Source organism: Sciurus carolinensis, chromosome 8 (genome assembly GCF_902686445.1).
Source record: "Sciurus carolinensis chromosome 8, mSciCar1.2, whole genome shotgun sequence".
Classification (NCBI taxonomy): Eukaryota; Metazoa; Chordata; class Mammalia; order Rodentia; family Sciuridae; genus Sciurus; species Sciurus carolinensis.
Window position 1 is genome coordinate 100,654,979 of NC_062220.1, and position 6,835 is coordinate 100,661,813.

The following is a 6,835-nucleotide window of genomic DNA, read 5'->3' on the forward strand; positions in this document are numbered from 1 at the left end:
TGGTTACATTACCAGAAAAGAAGTCTGCAGATCAATATCTTTCATGAACATAGATGCAAAAAATGCTTAGCGTAATATTAGCAAACTGAGCCCAGTATTGTATAGAAAAAATAAGGAATTATCATCAATTGAAGTTGAATCAAGGAATGGAAATTTACCTTAATATTCAAAAATAAAGTCTGTGCATAGGCACAAAATAATTCAAAATCATTTATGAGAGGAATGAACTAGAAATGCAAAGAAATTTACCCAACCTGATAAGCAGATCTGTGAAACATCTAGTATTAACTGAACACCTTTTGTAGGAAGGAGATGTGCAACAAGGCAAAGATCATGTTCTTATCACTTCTACCCAACATTTTGCTCGAGGTTCTACCCACACAACAAGGCAAGTTAAAAAATATTTGGGAATAAAACTATTTCATTTGCAAATTATATGATTATGCACTTAGAAAATCCTAAGGAAGCTACAGAAATGCATCTTATGCTAATGAGTGAATTTAGAAAAGGTATAACAAATCTCCAATGCATGTTCTTGTACCAGCAGCCAACAAACAAAAATTTGAAAATCATTTCACTTAAAATAGTATTCACACGATGAAATATTTAGGAACAAAGTTAATAAAATATTCAAGATCTCTTTACAGAAAGTAATAAAATTACTGAGAAAAATTAAGAGATGTAACTGGAATAATATAAAATGTTCATAATTTAATAGCTTCCATATGACCTTAGTATCAGTTCTCTCCCTGAATAATCTGTAAATTCAATCCCAGTGAAAACATTAGCAGACTATTTTGAATAATTTTGTAGCAAAGAAGTACATATGATTATGCACAAAATTGTAGAGCATTGGAAAGATGAACAATAAAACCTCCACGATACAACACTTTATACTCACTGCAATGGATAAAATCAATGAAATCAGTGAATTAGGTATGAATGTGAAGCAGCTGCAAAGCCATATATTTGTGGTAGAAATGCAAAATATTACAACCACTCTGAAAAATACTTTGTAGTTGTCTCATAAGATTAAATATGCATTTAGCATATGATAGATCTTTGACTTTTAGATATTTACCCAAGAGAAATAAAGACAATATGTATCAAAATATCTGTACATAAATGTTCACAGCAACTTTCTCATTATAACCAAAAATCTGAAAACAACCCAATAATCCACTAACTGGTGAATTGATACACAAACAGTGGTTCATTCATTAAATGAAGTAGTGTTCAGTAAAATGAAGGATAAACAAATTACATGTGAAAATGTTGATGAAGGAAAGAATCCAGACACCAAAGTCTATTCTGTATGATTCCATTTGTATGACATTCTGCAAAATGTAAAACTGTAGGAACAGAAAGTAAATCAGTGGTTTCCAGGGGCTAGGAGAAGAGTGAAGAGACTGTCTACGAAAGGTTATAACTCATGAGGGACCTTTTCTGCAGCGATGGAAATGTTTTACATCTTGGTTTTGGTGATGATTTCATGACACTATGCATTCATCAAGATTTATCAAACCATACTCTTAAAATGGGTGAATTTTATTGGGTATAAATTATACCTCAATTTATTTGACTTAAAAATACAAGGGAATAAAAAACTTTAAACCCAGGGCAGTCGTAAAACACAATTAACACTCTCCAACGTTCTATTCAGGTAGGCCATCTCCTCTATCTTAAGCTCCACCCATTCCAGTTAAATGGCTTCATATCTACCCCTTCCTGCTCCAAAGTACTCCAAGCTTGCATAAATAGATGTATTGTGTTGGGCTAACTACAAAGGTAAACATTTGTAGATATGGGAAGAAATTCTAATTGAAAGAATTTAAACTAATGCTATTTCAAATATAAATTACTGAAAAAAAAATACAATCATCTGCTATAAAGCAAAATGGTCAGGAAAGGATAAAAGAATTAAACCTGAAGAATCTTCATGGAGAAAGCTGATTATTATAATGCCATTTCCCCCCAAAATATAATTGGGTGTATGGAGAGTGCTTTGGTAAGAAATATTGGTCCACCTATCTTGGCTTGGTGACATCAGGCAAAAATCATCTCAAAGAGACATTTGGGAAAAATCTAGGAATTGTAGGAAGTGAGACTATAGACACAGGCAAAAATATAGTATAGAAAAAATGTTGTCTATAGAATGTATGAATCAAGTATAAATATTTAAGAATTAGAAAAAATACTATTTAAATAAAGACTATGAATGCATAATTTTCTGAAGGAAAATATTTTATGTTATTAATATAATGAGTACTATTTTGTCCAGGAAATTAAAATTAATCTTCCTAAAATTTTTAGAAGAAACCTCAGTTTTTATTTTAGTCTGAGGATTCATAAACTCATTTTCTAGTATGAAAAGAAAGTATACACAAGGATATCAAGATTTCTTGAAAGAATTTTGTGGTGACGCAGAGTTGGTGATGGCTAATTTTATTCATCAACTTGACTTGGAATGCTCAGATCAACCATTTTTTCTGGGTCAGTCTGCATGGATGTCTCCAGATGCAATTATCATTTCAACCATTACAATCAAGAATTGGTCATGGTTTGGGTTGTCATGAATTTTTAGTCTTCTGGACTCTAGAATAGTTTTCCCTCCCTTTTTTTTTTTTCATGGTATTGTTAGTTTGGAGATAAGTTATTTCACAGAATGTGTCAGAATCTGTATTTGACTAATTGTTGTCGTTGTATAAATTTCAGATTAAATATTTTTGGCAGGAATACTACAAAGGAGATGTTGGGTATGTTCAATTTCCTCTAAGTAGTGAGAACCTCACCTCCCAAATATCAATACACTACTCATTTTCTCTCCTCCACTATTTACACAAAATGATTTCAGCCTTACCTCTACCAAAAACAAACCTATAAAACAAAGTCCAATATTTATTTTTTGTCCTTAAAATATGTTCTACTAAGTATATATAATCAGAACATCATGCATACAGAAGTCACACGACTTTTTTTTCCTCCTGTGATGTTAGATTAACTGCTTGATACTGAGTTGAATTAATTTTGCTTTGTATTCTATTATAGTTTATTTTTTAAATATATATTTTAATTATATTTTTGAATATAGAAATGTTTAAATGGTTCAAAATTGTATCAAAAGATAACACTAGAAAATTTTATATCTTATCTATATTTCCTAACATCTGCACCTCATATTGATAAATATTTGCATTAATATTTACTTTTTCTGTATTTCTTGCTTTCACAGAAGAGAGAATACTATTTATATTCTTTTAAATTTATGTTTTCTCACTTGACCATTTATCTTTCTAGTTATTTCATAACTGAACAAAGATTTCTCTTACCCTTCCCCTCTTTTTTTTTTGGTGGCTGCATAGAACTCTGTTGCACAGAGACCTCATTGCTTGTTCAACCAATTTTCTTAGACAGACATTCAGAATCTTTCTGATATTTTGTGATTACAAATAATATCAAAATAAATAATCCTGTATTATGTAAGAACAATCTTTTAATAACGACCAAAAATCTATTAGCAATAAAAATATTCTGTCACTTAAAAATAAAAGAGAAGACAAAACTAAGAGAGAACAAAACTGAAAGAAAATATTTACACTCTATATCAAAGATACAGAACCATCTCCTTAACATATAAATAATTGGGAAAAAAGAACCAACATAAAAAATTGTTGAGCTATTAAAAGAGTGGAAGACCCAAGTGTCTTCACTTTGACATTTTGATGTCTTAGCTGCTGTGGCTGGGGTCTCATCAGTCCTCTGTTCCTTTATCATTGCTCATTCTCCAGGGTCTCCCTGCACATGGCCCCTCTTTCTAGCAGAATAAGTATTCTTTTATACATAACCAAGGGAGCAAACATAAAATCTTTGAAGACTTAGGCTACCAAATAGGCCCACTTCCAGCACACTTATTGCTCATAGTAAGTCACAGGGCCAACCCAGATCCCACATAGAAGAGAATGCAATTCTACCTCTTGGTGGGGAAAGTGGCAAAGAATCTGTGGTTACTTCTAATCCATCATAGTTATGAAATACAACCCATCTCAAGAACCAAATCTATGTTCATGTGCAGTTTATCCATTATGAAATCATAACCTATATCAAAGCAGTTCCCTACTAGAAGGTTTAATGCTCTAGTCAACCTTCAAACTCAAACTCAACTGCCCCCCTAATTGAGCTGTAAACAGTTCACTCCCACTGCTGAGTAGCCTTTCACTGTCTTTTCCTTGACTTGGTTCCTATACTCAATCCATATTATGGATTTCCCTGTTGGTTCACTTTACAGTGATATAGAAAGATCTTGAGAAATATAAAATGAAAAGTCATGTCAAAATATTATATCCCCATTAGAATAACTGTAGTTCGAAGTATGAGGATTCATGGTCATGTGAACACACATTGAAAGATCACAACAAATTTTATTTCACCTAACATTGATTTCTGGCAATTATATGCACATACAATGCTGAAATTTACCTGGTTGTCTCACCAAGATCATTTAAGGTAAGTACAAAATATTTTATCTAGCTGTTCGCTGCAGAAACTTTCCAATAAGGTCAAAAGCAATTGATTAAAATTTCAGTTTTAAAAAATTAACAACTACCCAGTTTAATAACTAGTTTCATCAATTAAAATAATCACTAATTAATTATGAATGAAGTACAAATTAATTTAGCAGCTAATTTCATGGAGGATCTGGAATGGGGTGTACTTCAGGTATAGGCTGGAATTCTGAAGTGGGATGAGAAATGGGGTAGGATTGGAGAAGGGTTACTCCTCTCAGTTTCACAAGGGTGAGGGATCAGATAGAGCTCAGGGGTGGGGTTGAAATGAGATTCAGGGAGGGCTGAAGTTCAAATATAGGATAAGGATCAAAGAGAGTTGTACAAATTATCCTGTACCAAATTATAAGTATTATTAATATTCACATTTTGTTTGTAAGTAAAATAATTCTTGAAAAAATCCACTAGAAAAGCTTAACATCACTCTTCTACTGCTGTTGACCAAGGTCTCCCACTACACTCTGCTCTTCTCCCCATTGATGTCTTCCCCTTTGCCATTCTTCTCAAGAGTCATTCCTCCTCCTCTCCACCAGCTCTAGTACACCTAGTCAGCAAAGTTCACTCTGATGCTCACCTTTTAATGAGCTTTCCCCAGGGACAAATCCCTACTCATGTCACTCTCAACAGATTGACTCAGCACCATATCATTCATATCCCATAATTTATTACCTGAGTATTTGTTACGGCACTATAGAAAATGTAACATACATTGCTACTTTTCTTCTCTATCATTACATAAAATGATTCCCTATATCTTACCTAGTTTAGAAATTATTCCTTTTGGCTAGGAGATGCTCCACAAATATGCACTAAATTGAATGATAGTAAGTTGTTATGTAAATATTTAATAGAAAAAACTTATTTCCATTTATATGCAGTGCAAGTCTTGTCTTCCTCCTAAGCACCACACAGTAGTTCCTCCTTCACCCCAGAGGATATGTTCCAACATTCCCCAGTGGATATCTGAAACCAAGTAAACATATATATGTATAATGAAGTCTAATTTATAAATTAGACACATTAGGGATCAACTCCAATACCTGATAATAGAACAAATATGGCAGTATACTGTAATATATGTGTGATCTCTCAATCTCTCTCTCACTCTTTCAAAAATATCTTATTGTATTCTATTTTCCATTCTTCTTGTGATGTTGTGCCTACATGATAACATGAACTGAGGTAAATGACAACATTGTGACCAGAGATAGGCTACTATTGACATTCTGACAGTACATGAGAAGAAGGATCACTGACTTAGGATCCTTGGTCCTGGATCACTGAGTCATGGTGATGATAAGCAGAGAGTATATACAGTGTGGATACACTAAACAAAGGGGTGAATTACACCCTTGGGGATACTGGGTGGGACAGCATGAGATTTCATCAGAATGGCACACAATGTAAAAACCTATGATTTCTGTACTTTTCCATTTAGTATTTTTGGAACATAGTTGATACATAACTGAAACTGCAGAAACTATGGACAAGGAAGGACTACTGTAATTGAAAAGGAGCTAAATTATGCAAGAAAACAAAACTAAAAGCAACATCAAGAACTCAACCAGTTCTCAGAAATCCTGGGTGCTTCTCACAATCTTTTTTTTCTTTTTCCTTTCCTTTCCCTTCACCTTCCCTTCCCTTCCCTTCCCCTTCCCTTCCCTTTCCCTCCCTTCCGTTCCCTTCCTTCCCCTCCCCTCCCTCCCTCTTTCTTTCTTTCTTTCTTTCTTTCTTTCTTCTTTCTTTCTTTTTTCTTTCTTTCTTTCTTCTTTCTTTCTTTCTTTCTTTTTTCTTTCTTTCTTTCTTTCTGTTTCTTTCTTTTCTCTCTCTCTCTCTCTCTCTCTCTCTCTCTCTCTCTCTCTCTCTCTCTTTTCTGAATGCCAACCACTCTCAGCTTTTCTCTTTTCAGGAATACACACTCTGGCTCCCTCAAGGTTGCTTTAATGATAAAACACAGTGATGTCTATTAAAAGACTTTGAATTCTCCACAGCTTTATGTATTGCCATGTCTCCTGAAGGAATAAAATTTTGTTCTAATTTTATTTACCCGAGTTCTTAAGACAGTACAAGGTATAGTTCGGGTTTTATGAAAATTTTTTGAATTGAATTTTCATTCAATGAATGCCTAGCATTTTCTGGTCCTTATTTATTAATCAAATACTCCTAAATCTGGACTAAACAGTGGTATGTCTTCAGTGAACTTCCTTCCATCATTTATAGTATTAATCTTTTTTTTTTTTTAATTTATTTTTTTACGTTTACATAGGGTAATG